Raw genomic sequence first — 20,044 nt, forward strand, 5'->3', positions numbered from 1 at the left:
TGAAAATGTTTTGAAATATGGAAGCTTCAAGGACATTCTTTAAAAGAATATATGCCAAACTGGCCTTCATATTGGCTATTTTGTTGCTTTTTTAAAAAGATTTTTTTTTTTTAGAGAGAGAGGAAAGGAGAGGGAGAGAGAGAAACATCCATGTGAGAGCGAGACATCGATTGACTGGCTGCCTCCTGCATGCCCTTTACCAGGGATCAAGCCCGCAACCTGGGCATGTGCCCTGACCTCGAATCAAACCGGAAACCTTTCGGTGCACGAGGCCACGTGACCAACTGAGCCACACCAGCCAGGGCTCTTTTGTTGCTTTTTTGAACTAAGCCCCTGGAAGAGGGATTCCAAACAGGGGGTGATCCCCCAGCCCACATCACAGCGAGGGAGGCAGCCCCTGGTGGAGCCAGGTGTATAGGTCAGAGGCCTCCTGGAGATAAGTGGTGGGAAGAGCAGAGGTCACTGCTGGGCAAAGACAGGTCCAGGCAGGTTGAAGGAGAGATACAAAACAGGACAGCTGCCTGTCTGCCATAAGGTCAAGATCGTGCTCTGAAAATGCTGACACAATCCCAGCTGGCAGGAAGAGGCTCCTGTTGTTTCTCTTTGAGGGAGGATGATAATATACATATGGTGACACAGAGACGTGGGATTTGAAAGTTGCTGAGTGCCACTTAGCACTCTTTCCCCTGTGCTAGACCCGAGCTGAGCACGCACAGTGATTTCTCACCACCCACTGCTACTGCCAGCCCCACCCCAGAGCCAGGGGCCGGCCTGGCAGCGTACCTGTGGCTGCCAGGCTTTCAGTCAGAAAGCTTAGGGGGTTATGACCAGTGGTGCCACTGTGGAGGGTGAGGCTGTGGAGGGCTCTGGGGGCTCCCATTGTCTGACTCTGATTCCCATGACCCTTTTCATTCCGGGGCCAACCTGTGGCTGGCCCCCAAGACCTTCCTGAGGACCAACACGGACACAAGTCATTTAGGAGGCACCCGTTATCAACAGTGTGAGACTTGCCTTCCCTTATTTTCTGGACCAATTTACAAGCAAGGAACTCTCTAGTCCATAAAACTCTCTAGTTCTTGCAGGGACTGACAGCCTATAGCCTGTGGGATATAGGCCAAGTCTGACATTCTCTCTCTCTCTCTCTCTCTCTCTCTCTCTCTCTCTCTATATATATATATATATATATATATATATATATATATATATATATGTATATATTCTGATGACTTCTTGCAAATGGCAGAGTTCAGTAACTATGCCTGAAAGGCCTGAAAATGCAGACATATTTAAAACCTGACCCTTGGCAGAAATAGGTTGCTGGCCTTTACTTTAGAGTAACACCAGTTGTGGGGACTAGGGGTTGTCCTTGCTCTTACCCAATGCCCCTAATAGGGTAGGGGTGGGATAGGGAGTACATGTCTCTAGTTCAGTGGTTCTCAACCTTCCTAATGCTGCGACCCTTTAATACAGTTCCTCATGTTGTGGTGACCCCCAACCATAAAATTATTTTCGTTGCTACTTCATAACTGTAATTTTGCTACTGTTATGAATCATAATGTAAATATCTGATATGCAGGATGTATTTTCATTGTTACAAATTGAACATAATTAAAGCATAGTGATTAATCACAAAAACAATATGTAATTATATATGTGTTTTCCAGTGGTCTTAGGCGACCCCTGTGAAAGGGTCGTTCAACCCCCAAAAGGGTCGCGTCCCACAGGTTGAGAACCGCTGCTCTAGTTGGTTCTCATGAGCAAAACCTGGTGGTCCAACTGGGATGTCTGAACCTTTAATGCTTGGGCCATCAGTGTCCCCAGTCATTCCATGGAGCTGGAATCGAAGATGCTCACAGTAAGGCCCCTTGACTATTTGGAGGCCACTATAACATAAATTCAGTTACCAATACTGTTAAGCTGATTACCAGTCACTTTGACGTGGATACAGCTGTGATCACATTTGGGCACATATGATTTAGAACTTCCGTGGAACAGGCCCGTGCCTTCCATCAGAGGTAGCCCAAAGGACAAAACTGCAACCTTTGCATCTGCCCGGGCTCAGGAGATATCAAAATAACCTTAAACCCTATTGAGCTTCTGCATATTTACTGTGCCTGAACCTTGGTGCAAAACTCCAAACCCAAATCATGGCAGGTAATTGCCATTATCATATGTTTTTCCAAAAGAATCATGTGTTAGAAGAGGATACTTAATATCTCAAAACTCATTGGTACCAATTCCTGTGTTAGCAACAGTGGTCTGGGTCAGTGTTTAGAACTGGCGTGGGAAGATGTTTTCAAACCCAGCTCTGTCTTTGTGGTAATTTGTGTAACAGCTCCAGTATGGAGAGTCACCACAAATGTATGCTCTCCTCTCATGCTGCTGAGGCACTTTATACTCTGGAGGAAGGTGGATGGTTAAAGAAAGGCAAAGTAAAGAGGGGTATTTTAACAAAATTTTTATATTTGTCTCATCGCAGCATGGGGCCTTCATTTTTTCCCCAAAGAGCATTTTAGCAATAAATATTTTTTTGGCGTGCTACAAAGGGGTGTGTTGATTGGATTACTTGTAGGTTATAAATCATGCTGATATAACAACATTAGAGTTCAGTGGGATCTCAAGAGGTCACTGGGCAGTTTCCTCTTTTACAGATAAGGAAACAGAGCATCACAGAGGCTGTGAAACCAATTACGATCATACCACATCCTCCCCTTCCATCTCCTTCCAAATGCTTAGTCTGGTGGAAGAAAATGGAAAAGATTTCTTTCCTTAGGAGTTTACTTCTTAGACTATATTGACTGTATGAACAGGATTCCAGAAGCAACTCTTAGATTCAAACTCTTTTTGCTTATTCCCACCATCGTACTCCGCCAGCCATGTGACAAGAGTAATGTGCAGTCAGTAGGAAGAAAAGATAGAAATGGGTTACAACAGCCTCTCTACACTCTCCTGCCCTCACTCCCTTGGGTGGCCTGCAAGGTGGTGAGTGGCCACACTAGAGAGTACCCCTCTCTCCAGAGGTGCCTGTGGCCAGGATGGCTGGGATTCCTCATCCTTCTCTATCTGTAGCCCGGATTCTTCCCTCTCCCTAACTTCCATGAGAATGCAATTGTAGATCAGAACTTCCCCTAGTGAACAGGACTTCACAGCCCACCCGGAAAAGGTCCTGGGAATGGTGTAAATCCTACCGTGGGCGAAAACCAAATCCAATTAGAGACAGGAAGGGCACACTGGAAGGGAGTGCAGAAGTCACAAAGCAGTGTGGGTGGGGAACTGGACTAGTTACGCCAGTCATTTTCTTCCCACCACATTCCCTTCTTTGAGAACCTGAGGGCAGCCACATGACCGATGCCCTCAGCCATCAGTAACTAAACCAGGAGTAGACATCTGGCCCAAATTAGAACTTGGTGTTGGGACACCCAGAAGCAGGCCTGGTAGTTGTCTGTGAGTGCTGGACTCATATGGTCCTGTGGCAGAATCCTGTGAAGCAGGCAGTCACGTGCAAATGAAGGAAGCTTGATTAGAGGGAGAAGATGGGACAGATGCTCAGAGGCACAGACAATTGAGAGAAGGGGGAGCTCAAGCTCTTCAGTGACTCAGGAATAATTCTCAAAATTGGGTTTCATAATATTCCCTTATAAGTAAATGCACAAGCAATCCCATTTACTTCAGTTAGTCTGAGTGGGTTTCTGGTTGTAGCAACTGAAGCTCCCCCATCCTAAGAGGAAATGTCTGGGGTGGAGGTGTGAGGGCTGGGGGTGAGAGAAGGAGCCAGGAGAAAAGATAACTCTGGTCACTTTTCTGGAGAGAATAAATCTGTGAGTCCAAGTACATGCACAATATGCAGACATTCAAATTTTGAGACAGCCCCCTTTCCAATGTGTTACCTTGCCCAAACTTCTGTTTAGAGAAATAGGATATTTAAATATATAATCTTGGCATTGGAAGGGCCTTTCTAAGTGAGACACAAATCTGGAAACTATAAAAAAAAGGCTGACAGATTAGACTACCCATCTTCACATTTTAAATAACCTTTGACAAAACTCAAAGTGAAGGATCTCCGTGACAGCTGGGAACCCCCTGCACTGGTGTAGATTCCCTCCAGCTGAAGATCAGACACTCCGTCGAGGCTGCTAGATGAGGGTCCACCCATCCGTGGCTTTGTGGTTGCCATGACTACTGAGAGTGTCACAACCATGGGCAGCAAGACTATGATCTCGCACTGTCCCAAAATGAGAAAATGAAAGGGAAGAAGAGGAAATGGAATGTAATGAAAACTGCATGAGAACAACAGGGAGGGGGCAAGAACATTGCGAAAGATGAAAGAAATGAGCGGTTTATCTCTCTTCTGTTCCTGGGCCCTCTCCTTTGTGATTTCATGGTGATGCATTAGCTCACAGAGCTGTTATGTCAGTCATGGGCTCACTGGTCATGCATTAACTCACGGAGCTGTTATCTCAGTCATGGGAGTTGTGGAAACTAGCAGTAACTGAGTGGTTATGGTGGTGGCTTAGGAAGGCAGCCCACTCCATCTGACCCCCAGCCCAAAGGGTAAATTAAATTTATTGATTATCCAAAAGGCTTCTGAACACAATCTTTAGGTCTAACATTTCCTTCCCATTCTTATCATTTCCTCTTCCCCTAAATTCCCTTCAGTCTTACCACCCACCAGAATGGAGAATTGAAATTAGGTTCTTTTACTTAATAGCTTGCCAAACGATAAACAACTCTCTCAAACTAAGCCACATTTCATGTAGGGAGAGGGCAATAAAAATAATGATCTATGTGGTCAAGAGTCCTCTGAGACATTTTTATAGCATCGCAGATGGCTTTCCAAGTTGCAGAGCAGCTTTCTTTCTTTCTGTATATCTCAATTTCTCAGGCGATAATTTGAAAATAATACTAGCTGCCTGCTGCCTATTTCTCGGGTGATTAGATCTTGAGGGTCTCCACATAAAGCACTTTGAATTTTAGAGAGAAGTGGAAAAAAATCATATGGAAGCCTCGTATAAAGAGAAGGCTGGGCACATTGCAATGTTTGGGGGGAAATGATTTGGCCCAGAGAACATTTAACTCCATGCAGCATAAGGTGCTTAAGAAGACTCAAGTCTAAGCAGTGCACTGTCATTTCAGATATGTCTTGGATAGTTTTAGAGCTTCAGTGGTTACAGGAAGCGCCTGTTTAGTAAGAGATGGGTGGGGTGGTAAGAGAAAAGAGATTAGCATTTACACCCAAATCCTATCAGTATTAAAAACAAAGCTGCTTCACTTAGGTTTTCATCTTGGTGACTTTCTGGCGTTGGCTTCTGCACAGAGTCTATGTTCCAATTCAACCCTAGGTCTCCTTATAGCATAGCCTTTCCTTCTCCCCAAACCAAGGGCACTGGGGCCCTGAGCCTTGACAATCCAGATCAGAGGTAGCACCAATAGTGTTGAGAACAGCAGCCCCAGGGAAAGCCTGCTTCTCTGATCTGGTCCATCTCCTCATCTGTAAAATGGGCATGATACTAATAAACACACTCAGGCTATTGGGATAATGACACGAGATAGAGTCCCCCAAATACTTCAGCACACTGCTTGGTGTGATAAACAACAAGCCTAATTTTTATAGGCACATTGTGAAAACCATGGTGGAGATGGGCAGGGTATAAATAACTGAGCCTGGCCGATGTGGCTCAGATGGTTGACCTATGAACCAAGAGATCACAGTTTGATTCCTGATTGGGGCACATGCCCAGGTTGCGGGCTCAATGCCCAGATTTCATGCTCGATTCCCAGTGTGGGGTGTGCAGAAGACAGCCAACCAATGACTCTCTCTCATCATTGATGTTTCTATCTCTCTCTCCTTTTTCCTTTCTCTTAGAAATCAATACAAATATATTAAAAAAATAATTTGAGTTGACCACTGTAGAAAACAGGGTGGCAGTTCCTCAAAAAGTTAAAAATAGTATTACCATAAGATCCAGCAATTCCCCTTCTGGGTATCTACTCAAAAGAACGGGAAGCAGGGTCTCAAGTAAGTGTGTGTGTGCCCATGTTCACAGCAACATTGGAAGCAACCTAAGTGTTCATTGAAGGATGAATGAATAAGCAAAACATAATCGATATATATATATTATTCAGCTCTAAAACATAAGGAAATTCTGACACATGCTACAACATGGATAAGAGGGCATTGTGTTAAATGAAATAAACCAATTGCGAAAACACAAATACTGTATGAAGTACTTAAAGTAGTAAAAACTCATAGAGACAGAAAGCAGAATGTTGATTACCAAGGGCAGTGGGGGAGGGAAGAATAGGCAGTTTTGTTTAATGGGTACAGAGTTTCAGTTTCACAGGATGAAAAGAGTTCTGGAGATAGATGGTGGTGATGGTTGTGCAACAATATGAATATACTTAATGCCACTGAACTGTACACTTAAATGGTTAAGCTGGTAAATTTCAGGTTGTATGTATTTTATCAGAATTAAAAATTTTTGAAAAAATATTGTTAGTGATTCCACAAATGGCATTAAATTTTTTTTTTTTTCTTGCAGGAAATTTGCTCCTTTAAGTTGAGGCCAAACAAAGAATTACTACTCATGGTTTTACAATTTGCATGGCTGAATGAATATACTTTTGATAGTTTTATCATGTTTCTGATTGTTACCAAAAATATTTCTTTTTTTTCTAGGATTCAGGACATTACAGTAGAAAATAGTTATTAAATTGATATATGGCAGAGATCATGGCATATAGCCTCTAAAATCCGTCTCCCCTATGCTTTTATATTATACTAGAGGCCCGATGCATGAAATTCAGAGTGGGTGGAGGAGGTGTCACTCAGCCCAGCCTGCACCCTCTCCAATCTGGGACCCCTCTGGGGATGTCCAACTGCCGGTTTAGGCCCAAAACTGGCAGTCGGACATCCTTCTTACAATCCAGGACTCCTGGTTCCCAACCACTTGCCTGCCTGCCTGCCTGATTACCCCTAACTGCTTCTGCCTGCCAGCCTGATCACCCCCTAACCACTCCCCTGCCAGGCTGATTGACACCTAACTGCTCCCCTGCCGGCCCGATTGCCCCCAACTGCCCTCCCCTGCTGGCCCGATTGTCCCCAACTGCCCTCCCCTGCAGGCCACCTTGTGGCAGCCATCTTGTGCCCACATTGGGGGCGGCCATCTTGCTGTGAGGGCATGATGGTCAATTTGCATATTACTGCTTTCTTATATAGGATTTACATTAACCCATATCTTTGAACTTGGAACAAATCATAAGATCCTCACATCTCAGAGTTCTCAGGAAAAGAACATACTAATTAAATATGTATTGAACATTGTCTGTAGCTGTGTATTGGACTAACTGCTTTCCATGCACTGTCTCATTCAATCCCCAACCCTTTGAGGCAAGTACTATCATTAGCTCCAATTTACAGATGTAAAAACTGAGTCTTAGAAAAGGAATTGCCATAGGTCACACATCTAGGGAATGATGGAGTCAACATTTGCACCAAGGGCATCTCAATGTAGAGCTCATGTTTTAGCACCTTTCTGATGCTTTAATATGGCAGCTGCAGGCCTGCATGGGCTAGCCTTGGGCTCTGAGTTGCTGCCATCCCTCAGTGGTTTACAGGTTCATGTGAGGCCACTGGCAGCTGGTGCCGAACAACCAGGTGCGGTATCTGCTTTGAGTCTGAAGTTGGTATGAAATCAATGGCATGTGGGATAGATGAAGAAAGATTGTATCAGATGGAATGTGCGTGTTCAGAATATATCTATGCATTTAAAAACATACAATGCCTAATTTAAAAAAATTTTTAAATCATCACCTGAGGACATGTTTACTCATTTGAAAGAGAGAGGAAGGGAGAGAAAGAAAGAGAGAAAGAGACACACACAGAGAGAAAAACGTCGATCAGTTGCCTCCCATATGTGTTCCAACTGGGGATTGAACACCAAACCTAGGTTTGTGCCTTGACCTGAAGTCGAACCCACATCCTTTCAGTGTACTCCAACCAGCTGAGCCACACCGGTCAGGGCCAATGCCTAATTTTTAAACAAACTCTACATGCAGAAAAAATGCATGTGGGAACATAAGTTAGCTAATTCATTCCTTTTTCTTGATAAAATGGTTAGAATTTGCTTAGAAATGCCTTTTATCATAAAATAGAAATTGTCAGCATTAACCTTCTCATTCATCACTTACTCTGTTTCTTCTTTGTTTCTTATATTCTCATCCAGTTCTTCTCTTCCTTTGCCTCTTCTCTCACTCTACTCTTCCATACGAATTTAAGCTACTCATTTAAATGTTGAATCAGATGTTCTTCCTCTTGGATAAAGATCACTTCCCTCCCCTCCATGACTGGCTGGGCCTGTTATCCTTGGGTAACAATTTTGCCAGAGATGATGGAGAAACATTTCTACTTAGAAATCCAGCCTGTGTGACATTTATGATCCCACAGTGGCTTTATAGAGGCCTACAGGCTAAGCTTATTGAGCGCTCACTAGTTATTAGACATGGTGTACTTGCTTGCCCAAGGTCACTAGTATGTGGCAGATTCATGTCTGTCTGACTTCAGAGCCTACACTCTTAACCACTACCCTATAGTATTTTTCTAGTCAAGATCAGGCTCCATATATTCCTCTAAGGAAACTTTCTCTAGGTGGGTAGACAGTCATGATAGAGCCACTTGGTGTCACCTGCTTCTGGCTCTTGGAGAAGGCACCAGACTGTGGCTGGGCTTTCTGCTCCTTGGGCAAAAAGAAATGAGGATAATGAGGAAGGTTCTATTTGTACAGGCTGGAGGAGACAGCAATCCCAAGACTTAGGGAGAAGAATGTGTTCAAGTATGTGGAATCTGATCATCGTATTTTAGAGCTGAGCTGGACTTTAGAGACGATCTCTATTTTCAGTTGAGGATGTAGAAGATCTGAGAGGTTAAGTGAATTGTCTAGGGACACACACCCAGTTGGTTAGATGGAGAGCCAAGACCCATTTTTTTAAAAAAATTCAGAATATACTGCTTCTTCCACTCTACCTTCACTCTGCTTGTTATTAAGAAGTCCCAAAGATCAAAAAATTAAATTGCTTTTAGCAATATAATTTCATAGTATACAGTTTTGCTGAAAGTAATTGTAATAATACTTCAAGCAGATCTCCAAATCCACGGGTTCCAAAATGTTTCTGCCTTTTGCTAAGGTAATATATAGAATTCCAAGGCTATATTTATACCACACGAAGTTTCCAAAGAGCTGGGCAATTTCCTATAAAAACTCAGTTGTGTCCTGATTAACTGGAAAACTCAGGGTTTTTTGGCAATTCCCACTCTCCTGGTGCTCAGGGAATGCAAACTCCTCAGCAAACAGACTCTCCTGACTTCCTCCACTGCGGCCCCTTCTGATGTTACTGCTTACCTCTCTCAAGAGCCTACAGTTTTGCCTCAAACACTCGTTAGTTGAATAGCCTTAAATGGTAAATGACTGGGATGAAGGCTTCACATGCCTCTCACACCAGAAGGATTCTTGGACTGGAACTCAGGCAAACTCACTTCCGGTCCTGGTTCAAAATGAATCAGTACTTTCAACTCCCTGGCCCATAGTTTCTTCATGGATAAAACATGGGCAAAAATCCCTACCTATCTACCTTACAGAGTTGTTCTGAAGATTATGAAAATTAGAGATTCCCAGAATCATGGGGACAACTGGAGCCTGCTGAGTCTAGCTGCTCATGTTAGAGGTGAGAACACGAGACTCAGAGGTTCCTCCCTCCCCGCCCCCACACTCAAGGTCACCAAGGATGTGGTTCATGGCAAATCAGGACCAAGCTACAGTCCTCCCCAGATGTTCTTGTACTACTCAGTGCTGCCTGTGATGATAGATATGAAAGCATGCTTATAATTATAAAGCATGAGACTGCCAACATGTAATTATTGAGGTATTAATTAATAGACTGTGTACAGAGTCAGCACTAATCAAAAATTTTTTTCATGCCTTAACAGGGCTGTAGATTGTCAGGAATTTCTAAAGATGGCGAGAACATCGTGTCCAAAGACAATTCCTTCCCCTTCCAGTAAATACAAGAAAACAGCAAGTTTAACCAGAGATATTTACGCTCTACCTCTTCCAACGGCCATCTCTTGTTGCTGTTTAAAAATCTGATATTATTGAGATGAATTCACATACCATAAAATTCACCATTTTAAGGTATACACTTCAGTGGTTTTTAGTGTATTCACAAGGCTGTGTCCCATCACCACTATCGAATTCCAGAACTTTTTCATTATCTTGCTATACTCATCACATGCCAGTCTGGTCGGGTTGAGTGTAGCTTCGCTGACTTGGCTCTTAGATCAGGCGTATAACACCCAGCTGTCGTGTCTGAGGTGATCAGATATCCCAAGCTTGCTCTCTGTTTGGAGAGCTCCGTGTCTGCTAAAGGGCTGACTCCTTAGAGATGGGCCAGGAGTAGGACTGAGGTAAGCACCTAGCCTCCCAATGAGACTTAGCGATGAGTCTCAGGACTTGAAAAGCGAAACTCAGCCATCAAGGCTGATTGCCAGGGTTGAAAAAGAGACCATTTCCCAGGCCTACAGTAGACCCGAAGTGGGAAGAGTGATTGTTTTAAAGATTCAGGGTTCAGGTGGTTCATGCCTCAAGCTTTTATAGGTGCTGAAACATCCGCCTCGATCCCCCTCTTATTACATGATCTAAGCCTCCTGGGATCCCTGAGCACTTCCCCTGCCAGAGCCCTTCTTGCCCTTGTGAAGTGGAATTACCAGCTCACATGTCTGCGTTCCTGAATAGACCATAAGCTTGGAAAGGGAAGAGCTCCTGTCTTTTTTTATTACCTACCCAACCTGTGCTCAGCATCCTCTGGCACCATGCACACAGATATCGTAAACAAACTATTAATTTGTCCACAAACGCAAATCTCTCTTTCTAGCTATACTCCCCTACTACTCAAATTAAAATTGAGTGCCAGGAATGTACCCAAACGTCCCATGATTTTTCAACGTGGACACGCATAGCATTAATGATCCTGGGTCGAAGCGGCCTTCCTGTAATTTTCACTGAGTAGCCCTCATTCCGGTCCAGAGAACAAGAGGGAATAACTCTGCTCTCTTCTCTGTGATAGCACTTCAAACATTTGAAATGAGCTGTCGTGCCCTATCTTTTATTTTCCATTTTAAACACATGTGCTTACATCAACGGTTGAGCATAAAATATGGATGCATTTACACACTCATTCATTTAACAAATATTTCTGAGTGTGTTCCATGCAGGCACTGCGCCAGGGGCAGTGGGTACAAGAGAAGACAAGACACATACCCGGCCCTAAAGGAGTCTGAAGTCCATGCAGGTTGCAACATACTCCCTAGGGTTTCTCTAACAGGTCAGCACCCCTTTCCAAATGTCCAAATGTGGTTTCCACTATTTTATTACTTCATGATAAGGACACTCTGCTTCCAAGAATTTTGATTATTTATATTATCCTTAGGAAGTGCTCATGTGTAGTAATGTAGTGAAAGAGAGAGAGAGGGAGAGAGAGAGAGAGAGAGAGAGAGAGAGAGAGAGAGAGAGAGAACTTTTGTTAAAAATTGTTAACACTGTCTGCTCTTTGTGATTAAAACCAAGTGTGTGGTTGTATTTCTGATGATAAAGTTCAAGTGAAGCACATTCCTATCCTGAAAACACACACACACACACACACACACACACACACACACACACACACACACACAGGAAACACCACCCCAGAGGAATAAGCAGATTGCAATCTTCGTATCAGACTGAACTCATAAGGATGAATGAATTTTTTTTTTTTTTTAAAGAAAAGGACATTTCACACCGTCACTAATGGTCCTTTATGATGTTTCTGAAAATAATTGAAAGGGAAGCATGGACATCTGGCATGCGAATAAAGCTGTTTCCAATTAGGGGGGGCTGTCTGCCTTCAAAGCAGAGCAGACAGTGGGGTACCCTTGGATGTGCTCCTTTAATGATACTAGCTCAGGACCTGGCAGCCTTCCCCAGTCACCTATTTGAAGAATGTGGGGTGGGTGGGCCACTTCATTTTCGCATCTGCGTTTGGTCCTTAAATGCCTTCAGGCTTTGGGATCCCCCCCCCCCACACACACACCCCTTTTTCTTTTGTGTTTTGCTTTGAGGCTGGAAATGTGGGATTTTGGTTGTGCTGTTGCTTGGGTATTTTCCATACGTACAGGACACAGAATCACGGGGGCTAGAAGGTAAACAGAAAAGAAAGTACTTCTCATCTGTGACTACTGGGATGAATGTGGGAGAACGCCACAAGACTTGGGTGGTCAGGAGGCCCAGGAATGATTCCAGAAAAAGCAGAGTGTCTGAGAGTCCTTCAGGCCTCGACCACAATATAATCTGTAGCAGGCGTGGTGCTGAGTCTTTATAAATTGCTAATTTCACCGTTTAATATTTTGAAATCCATTTTCTTGGCCTAACATCTCTCCATTAACTCAGTATTTATTAGGCACTGAATATGTGCCAGGAACTTTATTTTTTTTATTTTATTTATTTATTTATTTATTTATTTATTTTTTATTATTATTTTTTTTTATTGCTTAAAGTATTACAAAGGGTATTGCATATGTATCCATTTTATCCCCCCGCCCTATACAGTCCCCTAGCCTCCCCTATCACCCAGTGTCTTCTGTCCATTGGTTATGCTTATATGCATGCATACAAGTCCTTTAGTTGATCTCTTACCCCACTACCTCCTGCCCCCCAACCCTCCCCGGCCTTCCCGCTGCAGTTTGACAATCTGTTTGAGGCAGCTCTGCCTCTGTATCTATTGTTGTTCAAAAGTTTATAATGGTCTCTATTGTCCATGAATGAGTGAGATCATGTGGTATTTTTCCTTTATTGACTGGCTTATTTCACTTAGCATAATGCTCTCCAGTTCCATCCATGACGTTGCAAATGGTAAGAGTTCCTTCCTTTTTACAGCAGCATAGTATTCCATCGTGTAGATGTACCACAGTTTTCTAATCCATTCATCTACTGATGTGTGCCAGGAACTTTAAACTTCAGAAATAACTGTTGTCATGAGTGTTGCATTAAGAAGAATCTGGAGCATTGTGTTGTCCCCAGGATTCCTATGTAAAGCTCATACCTGTGCCTCGCTCAGGCCACAGATACAGTGACCACTCTTTGATGCAGTTGAGGGTAGAATTTCTAGAATCCTCCCAAGTGATGTTTCTTACCCTAAGATTTCATCAGCATTTAGGATACGTCTGAGGAGGCTGTTGCAGGGGCCATGGTGAGGGCTGTTGCCATTCCCCCTGACTCTGTTTCCAGAAATCTTTCGTGGAACCCTCTGGGACCTGACAGCTACGTCTAAAAATCAGTGTTCTAGTGAAAAGAAATTATTTATTTATTTATTTATTTATTTATTTATTTATTTATTGCTTAAAGTATTACAAAGGGTATTACATATGTGTCCTTTCCCGCCCCCCCCCCCCGGCCCTTGACAGTCCCCTAGCCTCCCCTATCCCCCAGTGTCTTATGTCCATTGGTTATGCTTATATGCATGCATACAAGTCCTTTGGTTGATCTTTTACCCCCTCCCTCCTGCCCCCCAACAAGAAATTATTTAATTTAAAAAATATTTTTACAACTAGCAGACAGTTTTTCTGATTATAATGTTCTCACCAAAGCAATCCTTTGTTATATATTCTCACTGAAGGCATTTGGAAAATAGAAATGAGCACAAAGTAGAAAATTAAAATCATCTATGACTCCACTGTACAAGGATAAGCACCAGAAAAATGTTGGTGTACATATCTCTTCATCTATCCAGGTCTGCTTTTCTTTCACAACACTTTTCTAGCCCAGCCTGCTTTTGTGTAACAATATATTGTGAACATTTTTCCAGGTCACTGCCTTTTCTTCTACAATATAATGGTAACAGCTGCATGATATTCCATTGTATATATCTACTATCATTAGTTTAACTAACTGCATATTACTGGGCTCTTAGATTGTTTCCACTTTTAAGGATAGGTAGGTAGGTAGATAGCTAGCTAGATAGATAGATGGATGGATAGATAGATAGATAGATAGATAGATAGATAGATAGATAGATACTGGAACAAACATTCTTGTCTCTCTTTATTCTTATTTTCCCAATCATTATTTTCTTATAATCATCCTCAGAAATAGACTTTCTGGATAAAAGGATAAGTCAAAATTTTAAACCTTTTGGAATGTACATAGAGAAGCCCTGGGTTCTGAGTAGTAAGGTCTTTGTCCTGAGTTCTAACCCAACTGCGTGACCTTGAGCTTAGTTACCACATCTGTAAAATGGGGAACATGGTCACACATTCCATTGTATTTCAAAAGACAATTTTAAAAAGAATGCGGTTAAGACTTTTGAAATACAGCATACGGTAGGCACACTGATGATTGTCTTCTCAGCAGTCATTCTTACTTCATCATTCCAACAAATCTTGATTTTTTTCCAGGTATTCACCTCTCCCCATTGTAGGCCTTGTACCTTATGGGTAAGCCTAAATTGTCTAGGCATAATGTCATCACACCTGCCAGTGGCAGATTCAGAAACAAGGTGTATAAACCAATTCAGCTTCATGAGACTCAAGGGGAAATTTGCGGGGGCTTCTGGAAAATTCCCCACCCTTAAGAGAGAGAGCCTTAGAAAGGGAGAGTCTCTCTTCTTAGACACTGTCATGTGTCAGTGTCAAGCTTGGCAACATTGCTGCACTAGCCACATCACCCCCAGCCTGAACACAGGCATCATGGGGAAGTGGGGCTGGAGCCCCTGGATTAGTCAACCTTGAAGCCTGCCCCACCTCTAAACTTTCAGTTATGAGCCCCAATTTTAGCGGTGTGCACTCTTGGAATCAGTCCAACTTGAATTATAACTCCAATTCTGATGGCTGTCCTTTTCATTTTGTTCCTTAATTATAGGAAATGTTTTTTAGCGTCTTACAGGTTTCCTCCCCATCCCCATTTTCCAAAAAAAAGAAAAAATTAGGCCTCAAGGGAATGTTTGAGTGAAGAGGATGGTGCTTATGCCAACAATTCAGAAATGACTCATTTCAATCTGCTGAGCTGAAAGAGCCCAACCCTGGCCTTCCAGTTTGGTCATGGAATTCGATTTTCGAGTTGGAAGGAACCTTGGTCCTTAACACGGAAACTGAGGTTTGGAAAGATTTATGATAATTGGTACAAAGTCCATAGCAGCTGATGCTCCCCAGATAGCAGCTGTAGGAAACTTACCGGAGTGCCAGTTTGACTGCTGCTGTGTTTCAGTAGGGAATTCAAGCCAAAACATATCACAAACGGCTCTTCCTACTCTGTGTGTCTTGGGAAATCAAAGTGTCCCATTTGTAGCAAGAACCCAAAGAACAATGCTTCTCTCCACCATATTGGAAATCCAGTCTTTTAAAAAGTCCAATGATTTTTCTAGAAGCCCCAGAAGAGGTCTCATGAATAAATCCAGACTTCTGCATGCAGCTGTACAGTGCCTCTGCTCTTGGTCTTCACCTCTTGCTGCTCTTCTGCTATTTTGACTATTATTTCTCTCTACTTCTGGGTTACAACCCGTTCTTCAGCCAAACTCTCCTGCATGTCATTTTTGTTCGACCCATGAGTCATTGTCCATGCTCTTTTGGACTGTCCCTGGATTGCCAACTACTCCAGTTCTTCTTCCTCTCTAGCCAATAAGACGACTCTTGTGTTTCATGGCTGCTGATTCTGAATGGGTTACCCTCAGAACTGAGATCTCTATTGGGCAGTTCCTTTGCTCTTCTCCTCTTCCTGCTCCTCCCTAGACAACATGTGCACTCTGGGAATGGGTTTGCCAGGGCTGGTCCTGACACATCATCACACTGTGTGTGGGACCACATCTCCCTCCAGCATCCAGCTCTGTTAGGCTGCTTCTTCACATGTAGTGTTTCCCAGAAATATCACTTCCGAATTATGGGGTGGGGCGAGAGCAAGAATTCTCACTCTATGAACTTCGGGGTGGGCATGTGTTGGGCATCCACAAACCCTTTAAAGCTGTATTCAAAATAATATTAGATAAGACAAAAGCCTCTAATTTTTATCAGAGTGCCAAGGGGTCTGTGACTCTATAATGGCGAAGAACCACTGGTCTTCAAACCAGTTGGTCTCTAAAGCTGTTTAAGTTCTACTACTCTGGACCCTGTGATTCCATAACGCAGCCTTGTAGCAAACACAAAATCTTTGGGCCATTATTCCAAATGACTTTATTACATTGCTAAGTGGGTACAAGAGTTTATGAGAGAATTTTTAGCCTTATTTGCACTGGAGATGTTACATTGTTTAAAGATAGTAACAAAGGATTAGGAATTGAAGCTTTTATTAGCAAAGTATTAGTACTCTATCCCATACAAAGGCTATTTATTTTAACCTCAAGTGATATAAATATTGGGAGATCTCGCTTTTCATAGCAGCAAGATCCTGGGAACTGTACTAATTGGAAGAATTGTGGGAAATGGATGGTGCTTGGGATTGCCTACTTTTCCAGGATCTCTTTCCCAGTAAGGAATGGGGGACCTGTTAGCCAGGGGGCCTTCCTCCTTCTCCTCTGCGTGGCCTGTAATTCCACAGTTGACCCCTAGGTGGTGTTCTAAAGGGTCATGGGAACCCCCTTATCGGAGTGCTTGTGGTGAGTGATGGCTGAAACTGTCAATTGGTCATATAATAATAATAAGTGAAATATAGGTGATTTTTAACCATGACTGGAAGACAGAACTGGAAAAGTGACACACAACTCTTCCTAAACTACTTATTTGGAAACAGCCTTAGCCCAGTCATGGAAAATATGATTTAAGTGTGATAGTTAGAGGAACCTGCCAATTTTAAAAATTTTTAAATTGGGCTAAAATACACATAACATCTAATTTGGCATGTTAACCATTTCAAGTGTACAGTTCAGTAGTTGTACAATGTACATTGTACAACCAATCTCCAGAACTCTTTCCACCTTGTAAAACTGAAACTCTATCCCCATTAAACAGCTCCCTATTCTCCCCTCCCTCCAGCCCCTGGCAACCTCCCTTCCACTCCCTGTCTATAAATTTAATCACTCTAGCTACCTCATCTACTAGTAAATGAAATCAGTAGCAAATTTGTCCTTTTCTACTTGCTTCTTCCACTGAGTACAATGTCCTCAAGTGAAACCTGTCAACATTCATATACAAATTATTTTTAGATTTGTAAAGAGAAGTTGGTAATTTAAAAATATGACTGGACTTTGGACTCATGCAGATAGCTAACAGAAAGATGTTCTTGTTCAAACTACTAAAAGTCAAAACATCACCTGCTACACCCACCAGGGTCTTCTAAGGTCCTACCACACATGGAGACTCACAAGACTGCCCTGCCACACTGGGCACCCTTGGACTCAGAGAAGTCAGAGGCCAGGATGCAAAGTATGCCGACAGGGCACATCTGGCTTTGCTCTTCTGCAAGACCTTGAAGTCGGAAGTTATTGTCTTCGGCTCCCAAGTGATGACTCAGGTGTGAAGAAATGCGATTGACATCGGGAGGGTGTGGAAGTCACTCTGGGTTCATACTCCACAGACACTCATATCTTTTGGAGAAACTCCATGGGCATAGCTTCTGTGGTCCACACTGGATCATATCAGCTACAAGAGCCACCATAGTAAGCGAAATCCAAAGATAGGGCTACCAATGTGTATTCACAGTTATCCCAGTCCATATAGAATTCCCTACTTAGGGCTATTTTTATCAGGTTTCTAGGGAAACAGAGCTAGAAAGTTAATAAAAAAATCAAATGGTTATACCGAAAGGGAAAGGGCGTTGTTAATCCTTTACTTGCAGCCCTTCAAATGGTTACATTATAATTTCTGACAAAGCGTCTGGTTAAACAGCAAGGTGTCAGAATGGCAAACTTACATGAAGAACTAATTTACACAATAAAACCTGTCATTTTTATTGATTATGGTTCTGTCCCCCAACTCATAGGTTGATAGGGATGGAGCTAGAATTAGAATTCAGGTCCCTGGCAACATGCCCGTCAAATATCACATTCTTTCCTAAGAGAAGGGAGAGGAAGCATGTGAGAAGGGAAGAAAAGGGATGCTGATCTATGGAGAAGACAGTAGAGAAAGGGAAAGGCACCCAGGCATTTCCTCCTGGCGGTGGTGCTCCTGTCCAGACACCCTCACTCACGAGGGGAGCCCCACAGGGAAAGACGTTTCTGCTTTGTCACCCTAGTCCCTGGAGGTGCTTAGCACTGAGTGAGTTATTCAACACGGCTGAACAAAGGTGGTCGGTAGGGAACACTGCTTGATGCCTCACATTAAGAAACCAGTTTCCCCCCAATTTTTCCAGAATATTCTTAACTTCTGACTCATGGCCCACCAATGAGCCCTGATGTTTTAGTTTAGAAAATGTTCTTGCTCTAGGGATGTAAAGAGCCATGGAGAGGCAGTCATAGGGTCTTTGGGTGGTGAAAACACATGTGGCATTTGAAGGCAGCAGGAATCTCTTGCTGTGTGTGTGTGTGTGTGTGTGTGTGTGTGTGTGTGTGTGTGTGATTGCTCGCACACACAGATCTTCCTGGGACCCTGTTCCATTTGTTGTTTTAGCTCGGTGACATCTGGCAGCGTTCAGTCTCTCCTCCAAGCTAGTGCTCGAAAACACTAAGGTGACCCAGTGTCACTAAATTGCCACCAGCTGTGTCTGGCCTTACGATCTGTTATTAATATCAGAGCTGAATGTTACTTATTAACCAAACACTGCTTATTAATCGTTTGCAGGTATGTGGTGATGGTTAGAGTGGCCCCCGAAGACAACGCCCTGGCAGTTACGGAATTTATGAGCTTTTACAGAGAGAATAACAATGGAACGGCAGTTAAAAGGACGCAAATGGAGAAGGGCATGGGAGAGTCCAACCCTTTGCCTCATACGCTGTGCTATTTAAACTGCCCTTTAAAGGGCTTGCAGAGAGGGAAGGCAGTACCCACTGAGGATAGGAAGCAGTTCAGAGACCCAGGCCTCTGCCACTGCAGGATCAGGCAGTTAGTCCTGGCTTCCTCCCTCTACTGGGCGCCAAGAGCCTGAGGGTGCTGGTCAGGCAGAGTCTCTCTTTTCTCACAGTTTTCGGGGTCAGCTGAGAGGTGTCATCTCTAAAGCCTATAGAATGTGGCACCCGTGAGCCTTTCTGCCAAAGGGCATATAAACAGAGCTGCAGGTCAGCAAATCGTGGTGCTCCTTCTCTTTCCCCTCCTGCATCCCCAGAGAGCGACAGTGGAGACCAGACACAGTCCGTGGGGGCCCTATGGAAGGTGGACTGGGAGTAACCACCTACGAGAAGGTTGGGGGTACAGTACTAGGAGGTTGTCCCTCCAGAAATGTGGTCTGAGGTTACACAGGATTTGAGAGCTAACCAGAGACAAAAAGGATCCTGGTTGAGAAGGAAGGAACAGCCCAGAGCACTGGAACACTCACACACACGCGCGCGCGCACACACACACACACACACACACACACACACACACACCCCGTGTTTTTATACCACCTATGCGTGTGAATGGACATTTGTGGAGAAGTGTTCACAACCAGGGAATCAGCTCATCTGACCAAACTGTGTTCTTGTAGTTCTTGAGTTCTATTGCTCAGATTCCAGTAGGACAGTGATCGGCAAACTGCAGCTCGTGAGCCACATGCGGCTCTTTGGCCCTTTGAGTGTGGCTCTTCCACAAAATACCACATGCGGGCGCGCATGTACAGTGCGATTGAAACTTCATGGCCCATGCGCAGAAGACGGTATTTTGTGGAAGAGCCACACTCAAGGGGCCAAAGAGCTGCATGTGGCTCGCGAGCCACAGTTTGCTGACCATTGCAGTAGGAACATGTGATCATTGTAGAACAAACAAATTAGAAAAGCGCAAAGAAAAAATACACACACACACACACACACTAGGAGAAACATTTGGCTTTTTGTGGCTGGTATTCTGGTCTTTTCATTTGACACACTGAGAGTTCTTTATTTTGTTTTTCAAAATTGGGATCCT

This window comes from Myotis daubentonii, chromosome 12 (assembly GCF_963259705.1).
Source record: "Myotis daubentonii chromosome 12, mMyoDau2.1, whole genome shotgun sequence".
NCBI lineage: Eukaryota > Metazoa > Chordata > Mammalia > Chiroptera > Vespertilionidae > Myotis > Myotis daubentonii.